Source organism: Triticum urartu, chromosome 4A, assembly GCF_056163025.1.
Source record: "Triticum urartu cultivar PI428250 chromosome 4A, HENAU_Tu73, whole genome shotgun sequence".
NCBI classification, from domain to species: Eukaryota; Viridiplantae; Streptophyta; class Magnoliopsida; order Poales; family Poaceae; genus Triticum; species Triticum urartu.
In genome coordinates, this window is record NC_141876.1 from 551842034 (window position 1) to 551854521 (window position 12488).

The window sequence follows — 12488 nt, forward strand, 5'->3', positions numbered from 1 at the left end:
ATGGATTTTCTGCGAAACAAAAAACATGCAACAAACAGGAACTGGCACTGGATCAATATGTTAGTCCCAAAAATAGTATAAAAAGTTGCGAAAAGTATATGAAAGTTATATAATATTGGCATGGAACAATCAAAAATTATAGATACGACCGGAGACGTATCAGATGCCGAAAACAATGAAGACCTTGCTGAGGTAACATCCGAACAGGAGGAGCAAGAAAACGGGCAAGCCAGCACCGACGAACAGGCCAGGCCCAACGACTCGGAGGACGGCAGTTATCATCCGCTCTCTGAGGATGAGGAAATCCTTGGCAACAAAGATTTCATCGTGCCTAAGAAACCTCTTGAGCAGGAGCGCTTCAAGCGCCAGCTAATAGCCACCGCGAGGAGCCTGAAAAAGAAGCAGCAGCAGCAGCTTCAAGCTGACCAAGATCTGCTTGTTGACAGGTGGACTGACGTTCTGGCAGCCGAAGAATATGGCCTCAGACGCACAGCCAAGAGTTACCCAAAATGAAGATTGCTACCTCAGTTCGACGAAGAGGCGCCGGAGCCCATACTTCCCTCGCGTAATGCGGCCGACCGAACACTACGTCGTCGGGACAGTGCGGCAGACCGACCACTTCGTGGTCGGCATAGAGCGGCAACTCAAGCCGAACACTAGCCCGCCCCTCCACCACGAAAAAATAGAGACAAAACAGTTCGGGGTCATACACGCGACCTCCGGCAGACCCTGGATAGTAGAGCAGGACATACCCGATCGATTTATGGATCGCGAGGACGTTCCTCGACAAGTGATGATGGCTACCTATTCGGACGTGACATACCTAGTCACACCCGAGCCGACAACCGCAGACAGACTCCATCGGAGCTACGCCGCGACACGGCCTGATATAGAGGCGTCACACACCTTCTTTGCTTCACTGATGAAGTAATGGATCACGAATTCCCCGAAGGGTTCAAACCCGTTAATATTGAATCATACGACGGAACAACCGACCCCGCGGTATGGATCGAGGATTTTATTCTCCATATCCACATGGCCCACGGAGATGACCTCCACGCTATCAAATATCTCCCACTAAAGCTCAAAGGGCCAGCTCGGCATTGGTTAAACAGCCTGCCTAAAAACTCTATCGGCAGCTGGGAGGACTTGGAAGAAGCCTTCCTCGACAACTTTCAAGGTACATATGTCCGGCCACTAGACACCGATGACTTAAGCCACATAGTCCAACAACTTGGAGAGTCAGCCAGGAAATTATGGACTAGGTTCCTAACCAAAAAGAACCAGATCAACGACTGTCCGGATGCCGAAGCTCTAGCAGCCTTTAAACATAGCATCAGCGATGAATGGCTTCCCCGCCATCTCGGCCAAGAAAAGCCGAAATCTATGACAGCCCTCACGGCACTTATTACCCGCTTTTGTGCGGGTGAGGATAGCTGGCTGGCTCGTAGTAAAAATACGACCAGCGACGCAGGCCCTTCCGAGGCCAAAAACAGCAACGGCAAGCTCCGACGTAGCAGACAAAAACGCCGAAGCAATGGCGATAACACCGATGACACTACTGTCAACGCTGGATTCAGCGGCTCCAAGTCCGGTCAGTGGAAAAAGCCGTATAAAAGAAACAATCAGGGACCGTCCAGCATGGACCGCATACTCGACCGACCGTGCCAAATCCTTGGCACCCCAGACAAAACAGCCAACCATACCAACAGAGATTGCTGGGTTTTTAAGCAAGCCGGCAAGTTGAATGCCGAGAACAAGGAAAAGGGATCACAGAGCGAGGACGATGACGAGGAGCCCCTACAGCCAAACACAGGGGGACAGAAGAAGTTTCCCCCTCAGGTCAAAACGGTGAACATGATATGTGCTACACACATCCCCAAGAGGGAGCGTAAACGTGCACTCAGGGACGTCTATGCGATAGAGCCAATCGCCCCAAAATTCAATCCATGGTCATCGTGCCCGATCACTTTTGATCATCGGGATCATCCGACCAGTATTCGACATGGCAGATCACCCGCACTAGTCCTAGACCCAATCATTGATGGATTCTACCTGACGCGAGTCCTCATGGATGGTGGCAGCAGCCTCAATCTGCTCTATCAGGATACAGTGTGGAAAATGGGCATTAACCCATCACGGATCAAGCCCACAAGGACTACCTTTAAAGGAGTCATACCAGGCGTAGAGGCCCGCTGTACGGGCTCAACCACACTAGAGGTTGTCTGGGGATCTCCGGACAACTTCCGAAGTGAGGAGTTAATCTTCGACATCGTCCCCTTTCGCAGCGGCTATCACACACTACTTGGACGAACTTCATTTGCTCAATTCAATGCGGTACCTCACTATGCTTATCTCAAGCTCAAGATACCCGGTCCATGTGGCGTCATAACAATCAATGGAAATATGGAACGCTCCCTCCGTACCGAAGAGCACACAGCTGCCTTAGCAGCAGAAGTACAGAGCGGCCTTCTCAAGCAGATCCTTAATTCGGCTACCGAGCCCTCGGACACCATCAAGAGAGTCTGGACTATTCTGCAGGAAGACAGCCTGGCTCGTCAAGAGCTTAACTAGCAATTTGGCCTCCGTCCCATTCCCAATCAAATGGCGGCATTCGTACTGCATGTACATAACTACGCACTCAAAATTCCATGGGCATCAATGGAGGCATAGCTAGCCCGTGATCCACGATGCGGCTCGACCGACCTTGGATCCGCACACCTTCACTTTTTCTTTTTTCTTTTCGGGTTTTTCTCTTCTCGAAGTTTTTTTGTAGTAACCTAATCATCGGACCGATCACGGGACGAATACACCAAGGAGGCAAGGAGCTTTGACATACAAAGGAATCCCCGGGTGGTCTCTGCTAACGATTGCTATACATGTTTTACATACCCGCGTGCAGCTCGCTCTCGGTCATGGCATGTTAAATAGCCTTACTTGCTTACCGTATTACTTGCACAAGTACGCCTCGACGTATTAATCAACTTACAATGGAAAATAATTGTCAGCGTCAGCTTATTACTTGATTTTTCCCCTTGCCTTTCTATTTATTACTCATCGCACCCGTACATTCTGATATGTATTACTTTGCTAGGGGCTTCATCACGCCCCATAGTACGACAATAAAGTCCAAACACTTTTTACAGTACAGTTCGGCACCCCGAACTTATAGCATTATATGCATCGGCTCCGAATCATGTCTTTGGTCAATAGTTGGGTTGCCCGGCTCCTATGCTTACTACCTTACGTTCCGCTATATCGGCTTGGGTAGTAAAGGGAGAACTACTGCGATTGTGTCCCGGTTCTTCCGCACGAGCACCTCGGTAGAGAAAGCCTAAAACTGACTGTCATGATGCAGCGAGAGCTGGTCAGCTGTTCGAGAGGTTTCAAATCCTTAGAGATTTTTTTCCACTATACGCAAGGAATCGGTTTCTATCCGATCAGGTGTGTATAGTGCCCCTAGTTCGGCCTTCCGAATACCAGGGGCTTCGCCAAAATTCTCATTGTGAAACTCCTATGGCTAAGTGAGGGCGATAAAAGCCGTATAGTCTGATTGCCTTGTTCGTTTCGCTAAACACCTCCTTTAAGGACCAGAATGTGGTGTAAAGAGTGTTTAGATTTATCTCGAACACCCTCATACTATCTACGTGGGGGCAGAAGCCAACGACTAGCTAACCCTCAGATTTCATAAATGGCCACACAGGAGGTAGAATTTTAAGAGTCACAAGCACTATATTACATAACAACCTTGTTTCATATTACAGGACAGGATAACATGAATGTTTTCATGGGAATATAACATCCTTCGCACACTGCTCCGCCACAAGGCGGGATCCCTCCAGGACACTATCAAAATATAGCTCGGGTCGGCGGTGCTCCTTGCCCTCAGGCGACCCCTCGGTCATCAGCTTCTTGACATCCATCTTCGTGCAGTGCGTCTTGGTGCGGGCAAAGGCCATCCATACACCTTCAATGCAGACTGATCGCTTCACGACTTCAAGCCGTGGGCAGGCACCCACAAGCCGCTTCACAAGTCCAAAGTAGCTGCTGGGCATGGGCTCGGCAGGCCATAGTCGGACTATTAGGTCCTTCATGGCAAGCTCGGCCGCCTTGTGCGGCTCGACCAGCTGTTTTAGCTGGTCGCTGAAGGGCACCGGATGTTCTAGTACAAGGTATTGAGACCAAAACAGTGCTTCTCCGTAGAACTCCCTTCTTCGGCTCGATAGAACTCGGCAGCATCCAATACGCTGCGCGGAAAATCCATAAACACCCCTGGAGAGCTCCAAATTCGGGTAAGTAAAAGGAACGTTTCCTACGCAGACTTGCTTTGCATAACGATCTTCTTGGCTGCCTGGATTTCCTGAATTGCGCTCTAGGCTTTGGCTCAGGCATCTTGTGTGATCTGATGGGCCTTCACAAGTTCGGACCCTTGCGTCTTAGAATCACGCTCCAGGGACTCGTAGTTCTCGACGGCATCCTGGAGCTCTTGCTGGACCTCGCTGATCCGGGCCTCGTGCTTCTCGCGCGCGGCGCGTTCCTTGGCCGCTTTGTCCTCGACCTCTGCTAACACCTTCTTGAGGGCCGCCACCTCGGTCGTGGCCCCTAATAAATTTCATGACACTTTAGTCAGCACGAACCATTCATCCTTCCTAAATATACACGCAGGTTACTGCATACCTTGGCTGTCCTCCAGTTGGTTCTTCACGAGGCCGAGCTCTTTCTCGGCCCGCTCCAGGTTCTGCTTCAGTCTGAAGACCTCCGCAGTATGAGCGGAAGCAGCCAGCAGCGACGCCTGCTTATTCACATAGACATCTTATGTTAGACTCCTGCAAAAACTATTTTGATCCTCTGTCCGGCTTTTTCTTTCCGAACACCGAACAGAGCATCAGGGGCTACTGTCTACACCATGATATTCTCTCTACAATTACATTACCTACCTCAAAGCCTGTTAGAAAGCTAGCACAAGCTTCGATAAGTCCGACATCAATCACCGCACCCATAAGGATACGGTGGTCATCCACAATGGAAGCGCCTCGCAGAACTTCCGGCAGATTATCCAGTGCCTCTGATTGGACAAAGGTCACCGGTGGAACAGGCACACCTCCTCCTTTCAGGGAAGGCTGCTCGCTTGACTCCGGAGCCGTGTAGGTCTCCGAAATGGTATCCGGCTAGGGGCCGAATTGAACTTGGCCCCCACCACCAGTCCCCATGGGGGCTTTTTCCCCCATGTGTCCGGCGGCCGAGGAGTCATCCTTTGGAGCCACCCCGGCGACCTCCCGAACCTCTCCCTGGCCTGAGAATGTCCTTTGGGACACCACCTCGTCATCACCCTTGGCTAAGGGAGAGTGAGCGGGCGGCAGTGACACGCTGGCCATCTCCTTTGAATCTAGCAAACCTCCTGTGGAGGATCGCGGGGAGCTGTCGCGGGCCGGACTGCAATAGCATAATTTAAACATATTAATATTACAAAGCGGAAAGGCCAGACATTTGGACATGCATAAGATTTTTGGTACTTACGAGGCGGCCCGAGGCTTGGTCCGGGGGAGTCGCTCCGGACTGCTATCGACATCCCACACGGAGTTGTCCGCGAGGTAACCCTTCCCCCTCTTGGGCGCCTCCGCCTCCACATTCGTGGAGGCCCCCCTTTTCTTCCTTCCCCTCTCAGGAGGGGAGTCGCTTTCTTCCTCCTCCTTGTCATCATCTTCGGCGGTCGAAGAGTGAGTCTCGTATCTGGACGTCACGTCCGAAGCACCTTTTCGGCGAAGGCCACTCCTAGCCCCTTTGGCCGTTTTCTTGGCCTTCTTCTCTGGCACATCATAAGGCGCTGGAAACATCATCTTTGTCAGAAGTGGGGTTTCTTGGTCTTCGGGTAGCAGAGCTGGACAGTTAATTCGCCCCGCTATATCGATCCAGGCCTGAAATATTAATAGGAAGGCTTAGGCTCCTTCCTCAAAATATGCCAGTAGAGGGTATACCTTGAAAACATGAAAGAACTTACCAAATTGGCCTGGCGTTTTAAGATGAGCCCGCGATCCTCGGTCATGGGCGGCGGTGTCTCGCCGGCCTTGAAGATCACTTTCCAGATGTCTTCGTGCGTCGTGCCGAATAGCTCTAGTAGCGTCTGGTGCTTGGCTGGATCGAACTCCCACAAATAGAAAGTCCGGCATTGGCACGGAAGGATCCGGTGAATGAGCATAACCTGGATCACGTTGACGAGTTTGATCCTCTTGGTTATCATGTTCTAGACGCACATCTGGAGCCCAATCAGCTCGTTCGAAGAACCCCAGGTTAGGCCTTTCTCTTGCCAGGAGGTGACCCGCATCGGAGCTCCGGATCAGAATTCGGGGGCCGCCGCCCAGCTGGTGTTGCGTGGCTCGGTGATGTAGAACCACCCCGACTGCCACCCCTTCACCATCTCCACAAAGGAGCCTTCGGGCCAGGTGATATTGGGCATCTTGCCCACCATGGCGCCTCCACACTCTGCTTGTTGGCCGCTCACCACCATCGGCTTCACATTAAAGGTCTTCAGCCATAGGCCGAAGTGAGGTGGGATACAGAGAAAGGCTTCGCACATGATAATAAAAGTTTAGATGTTGAGGATAGAGTTGGGGGCAAGATCATGGAAGTCCATCCCATAGTAAAACATCAATCCGCGGACAAATGGGTGGAGAGGGAATCCCAGCCCGCGGACGAAATGTGTGAGAAACACCACCCTCTCATGGGGCTCCGGGGTAGGGATGATTTGTCCCTTGGCCGGGAGTCGGTAAACGATCCCCTTGGCCAGGTATCCGGTCTCCCGGAGCTCCTTGATGTCCTCCTTCTCAACGCAGGAGGCCATCCACTTGCCTCCAGCTCCGGATCCGGACATGATTGGAGTGCTTTCTCGGGCAGGGAAAGCTAGAGCATGGGCGCTGAAGCTCGAGTGTGGATAGGCAGAGGAAGGAGAAGGCGTGGGAGAAGAAGAGGGATTCCTTATCTCCTTATAAAGGCAGTGAATACTGAACGCCTCCCCACTCGCCTCAAAACTCGCCTGTTCCCGAGGGCCATGTAAATGGCATGGTTGGGTTACCCACACCCGCATTAATGAAAATCCCGCAATAAGGGGACACGATCTCTGCTTTGACAAGACCTGCCAATGGCAACCATGTCTCGAAATGTGGAGTGGCAGACGAAAAAGGGTTCGAAATTATGACCGAACAGATTGGATGTCATCTTGCAAAAAGTTGTCAGCAAATTGGATTCATGGAATATCATATTCTCTCTATGGTTGTGCGTGGTGTGTGTGTTACAGATCCGGACACGATCTATACATCCGAAGACTATCTTGGAGTTTGGAAGGAGGAACCCGCCTTGCAATGCCGAAGACAGATCTACGCGCCGATACCCTATGATTGAAGCCAAGTTCAAGGGCTACTCAGGGAGTCCTGGACTAAGGGGTCCTCGGGCGTCCGACCTGTTAGCCATGGGCAGACTCATGGCTTGTGAAGACACGAAGACTGCACCCGTGTCCGGATGGGACTCTCCTTGGCGTGGAAGGCAAGCTTGGCGACCAAATATGTAGATTCCCTTCTTTGTAACCGACCTTGTGTAACCCTAGATCCTCTTGCTGTCTATGTAAACCAGGGGACTTAGTCCAGAGAGGAGGATCCATCCTCATTATCATAATCATAGCCAGACTAGACTTTTAGGGTTTAGTCATTACGATCTCATGGTATATCAACTCTTGTAATACTCATATTCATCAATATAAATCAAGCAGGACGTAGGGTATTACCTCCATAGAGAGGGCCCGAACCTGGGTAAACATCGTGTCCCCTGTCTTCTATTACCATCGACCTTAGACGCATAGTTCGGGACCCCCTACCCGAGATCCGCCAGTTTTGACACCGACAGCTGTTAAAACACTTCAGCCCAAAATTTTAGTGGCATAGATGCATTTGCTACCAAAGTGAGGCCTACTTCAACAACATGTGGTCAGGTTCTTAATGATGTAGCACCCAACACCGCCAGAGGAGGAGAAGAGTGATATCATGGTCGTGCCGCCTACGTCCTCACCCACGATAGCCTCTGCCACAAGCCTGACCGCGACCTTTGTAGGACACATTGGTTGATGTGTGGAAGCCACCACTTGACCCATCACCTAGCATCCTCTGATCGAAGGAGGAAATTTGTGCCAATTAGGTCATCATCATTGACGGAATTCTTTTATGGTGCCGACTGCTGCATGTATGGGGTCTTAGTCGCAATCAAGCCCTATGAGGATGTAGTCGACCATCTCTGGATCAAACTCCAGATGACCAACACCAACTAATTCATCCCCAAGGCTCTTCATCTCGACGATGTATGTGATGTTGGGCATGGCACCCTTCTTGGTGTTGGTGATGATGATTTTCGAGTTTGTGACCCGTGATTGTAACTGCGAGGCGAACAAGGTCATGACTACAGTCCACAGATCTAAGGAAATTACCGATCGTTTGGATTCGGTGCTACAGCTAGGAGTTTGAGAGGGAGAGAGATAATGACAGAAAGTTGAGATTGCATGGGCTATTACATAACATGGAGAACAATCCTATGGCTAGTGTTTGTAAGACTATTGTTCATTGGACCATGCAATGTAATGAAATGGTGCATTCGTTTGTGATACTACGTCTGTACTGTGTTTGCCAGCGATTCGAACAAGGGGCTGGCAAAGAAACACACGAAGATTGAAATCTACAAAGGTAGGTCGTTACACTGAGGCTCAAGGAGAAGGTGATGTACTAGGTATCATTGAGGATATCTTTGTGTTCACACCTCTCTAAACTGCTAAACATGTTAACAAAATGATTTGAAAATATAAGCAAATTGTGATATGTTAGTAGTATTTGAATATGCGTGCCTCACGCGGGTAGGTCTTTTGCTGTCCAATCCATGTGTGCCTCACGCACTAGACCCATTCGTCCCACCACACAAACACTATCCCCTTTCCAGCAAAACGACAGCCGCCCTCTTTCTCCACCCCCCGCATGAGTCACCCTCCTCCCGCATCTGCTCCTTCCCCATGGCAACCCACGCAGGCCGTGACAGAGATCAGGTGACATGCATGTTTGCATGTCACCATGTGCCTTGCGGCCGGAATTTAAATTTAAAAATTGGGAAAAAATCTGAAAAAAATCATGCATGTTCACATCTGAGCTTCTCTTTTTTGTCTCTTGATGTATGTTTTGAATTTTGATCTGAATTTTCTGGGGGTTATCTTAATATGTGCTGTGAACATGCATGATTTTTTTAGATTTTTTCACAAGGTTTAAATTTGAATTCCGGCCGCAAGGCACACGGTGACATGCAAAACATGCATGTCACCTGATCTTTGTCCTCTGGAGGCAGCAGCGGAATTTTTGGGGTGGTTGGCGACCTCTAGGCAAACCGCAATGACAACGGCGCTTGATTTGATACGGCGCCATGGATCGGCCCCTGCGGATCTACGAGGTTGCTGGACTGCCTACATCCCTCCATTGTGTGGTGCCTCCTGCGAGTGCCGCCTTACCCCACCAGCCTTGAGCATCATGGATCCGTCGGGGATGGAAGGCAGCAAGTGGAGAAAGATGAAGGCGGCACAGCACCGAGGTAGGCTTGACTCCTTTTCTCCCCTCTCTCAATTTCTAAATTGTTAGATGGATTTATCTTGATATCATATGTTAGTTAGTGATTTTATTCTCTCCTTTCCATTGCATGATGTGATTCCTTCTTCTGAGATGAATTACTAAGTTCTCGTGGAGGTGGCAGCAGCACAACCTGCAGGTTTTCTCGTGACATGTTTGTTGTAGTGCCTACCTCAAAGAGATTTAGCTGTTCACAAAATTATTTTCTACTTGGTTGTTTTGCATATGATGATGTATGAGTTGGAATGGTTGGGTTTTGAGCGGTAGCTGAACCCTATGTCGGCGGTGGTAGCGGCCATCATTGGTATACAACAATTCAACCATTGTCTCGGGTGTGCTCCTGTTCCCCCACCACCCATAGATGCTTAATTTTTGGAAAACTAATGATTTGGTACTAGAATGTTCATATGCAATCTAGATTGTTCTTGAGCTCCACGACTGGCCTAAGATTGGTAATTTGGCATCGGCACGCTTTACTTGAATCTATACTGCAAGCCCCAGGTGAATACCTTGTCTATTTGGTTTTTTCATCATGAATGCTAATAAATTGTATCGTTCATGTTTTTGAATAGTAATTGCATTAGTTGTCCTTTGTTTGTAACTTAGTTGAGTGGTTTGGTTATAGGTCGATTCAATTCCGGATAGAAACTTCGTTGTGAAAATGTGAAAGCTTGACTCATGCCTCTATGGGATGGAGCTGGAGGCTGCGCTGCTCTGTGTGAGGGTGGGTAGTCATAGGAGGTCATTGGTGGAAAGATGGTAAGCTGCGGCGACTGGCAAGGCTCACCATTTGATGTTTCCTGCTTACTACTAAATTTTCAATGGCCTCCATCAGTCAATTTCTTCACAGAATGGCCTACTGGCCACTATACATTTTTTGTGTTTAATCGGCGTGCTTGCATTAGTGGACTGACTATAAAAATGTATGCGGGCATGGTGTATGGGGTGGAGGCCAGGACTTTGGCCGTCGGCGCGAACTCGATGTTCTATGATCTGATTTCAGTTTGATTTTGTTTTGATCTACTTGCTATCTGCAGTCTCTTAGACTCTAGGTAGGAAGTTGTTAAAAGAGTAGATTTGTTAGTTTCCTAAAAATTTCCTCCATGAAAGAATATGATTATGCTCTTTAGGGTTGTTTTGCTGTTCCAAAGGCTCATGGGAGTTTGTGTAAAAACCTGACAATGGTTTCTCTTGGATATTCAGAAAACGAAGACACTTGACGATCTGGCTCTGTTGCCGGTATGCCTTTTGTGCTCCTCTATTTACTTACTATGAGCATGGTTTAGTTTAGAGAGATCTACAGTGCTTTGAGGCTATTGTATGTGTTGTGTTCCCTATTGTTCAAGGAAGTTGTTTTTTAGGCATTATTCTGCAAGGACCATGTATAACTACTTAGAAGCATGAAAGAGCTATGTAGCCATCTGCCCAGCCAAGTACTAGGTAATGTTCCTTTCTGTAATAGTAGCCATACATATTAGGGTAATGGCTTACATTCTTCGGGATATAGGTGTTTCATGGTATGGTAGAAAGTATTGGTTGTGCAGGATGCCAGGATGGTTGCAACATCTGAGCAAATAGTTGGTTTGAACATTTTGCAGTTGTGATTTGCACTAGGAGTTGTTGGCCTTTTTGTATCAGCTTCGTCATCGCCATACTTTTTTGGTAGATATTTAAACACAGCTTAGTACGTATCACACTTGCAAAGGGAAAGACAAAGCGCACTTAGAGTCGCTCAAGCTACTTGCTTCATTGCCGAACAATTAGATTTTGATATTAATGCAATGTCGATTCCTACTTTCAGGTTTATTAGTTGGTTTTTTATATTGGCTTTAGGACGACTATTGTATTTTCGTTAATATATAATGTGATGCCATTCATTAACTTAAATATATTTTCATGCTTGTTCTTTGTACATTCTTTCCGTTTAGGTTGTTTAATATATATGTGTTGCCATTTATTAACTTAAATATATTTTGATGCATGCCCTTTGTATATTCTTTTGTTTAGGTTCACAATCTGGTCACTTACTCTTTCAATTATGTTTCCGTTTCTGTTTTCTATCTCTATTTACATACATGCCATTGCCCACCAAGCAACATACTACCTCCAATTTGGGACAGAGGAAGTACCTTTTAGTTTTGTGTGCCACTGAGTATTGTTTGGTTACTACAAACCCAAGCTTATATGCAAATTCAAGAAAAAGCAATTTACTGTATAGATCAATGGTTTATGCTTCCCAATAGAGTAATGGAACCTGTATGCAAATTCCGGAAACTGTAGTTTCGGGCACAATATAGCTTCCTGTGTGCACGCCATTTCCAGACCTTTAGTACATGTTACAGTATGATAGGGAAAGGCATCAGTAATCCAATCTACATAAGTGATGAAGAAGGTCATTGCAACTTGTTTACTTTACAGTCTGTTTACACCTTTGATTAACGCTGACTATTTGAGCACTAACTAATTACTTTGAAGCCGAAAGATTCAGCTTAAAACAAAACATGGCAACATCACAAGACCCTCAGCTAAGGTACCAACTATGCTAATGTCAAAAGAGTTCCACATTTGATTTTGCCGTGTCAAAAGCGGAGTGGTTATTTCTCAAAAAAAACCTTGTGTAGTATCTTTGCCAGTCTATTTTGTGAGTCAAACAGAGTAGCACGGAGGAACTTTTCTTTTCTCCGATTAGTATTGAAACCTATGAAAATGAAATAACAGATCATGCAAAAACCGGCATGCTAGATACATGTCTGCCAAGTATAGAGAGGTACCACCACTGCGCATTAGCATTTATAATAATTAAACTACCTCCCTGTCCAATTGGTCCACATCTATGTTGGTGCCGCA

At 47.8% G+C, this 12488-nt stretch overlaps 1 long non-coding RNA gene across 1 annotated transcript; it reads left to right on the top strand.

Annotated features, from left to right (window-relative positions):
- The first annotated feature begins 9737 nt into the window (after positions 1-9737).
- Positions 9738-12198, top strand: LOC147976565 (uncharacterized). Its single transcript, XR_015602152.1, has 3 exons — positions 9738-9973; positions 10060-10142; positions 10267-12198. It is a non-coding gene; the product is annotated as an uncharacterized LOC147976565 (long non-coding RNA).
- Positions 12199-12488: the final 290 nt, after the last annotated feature.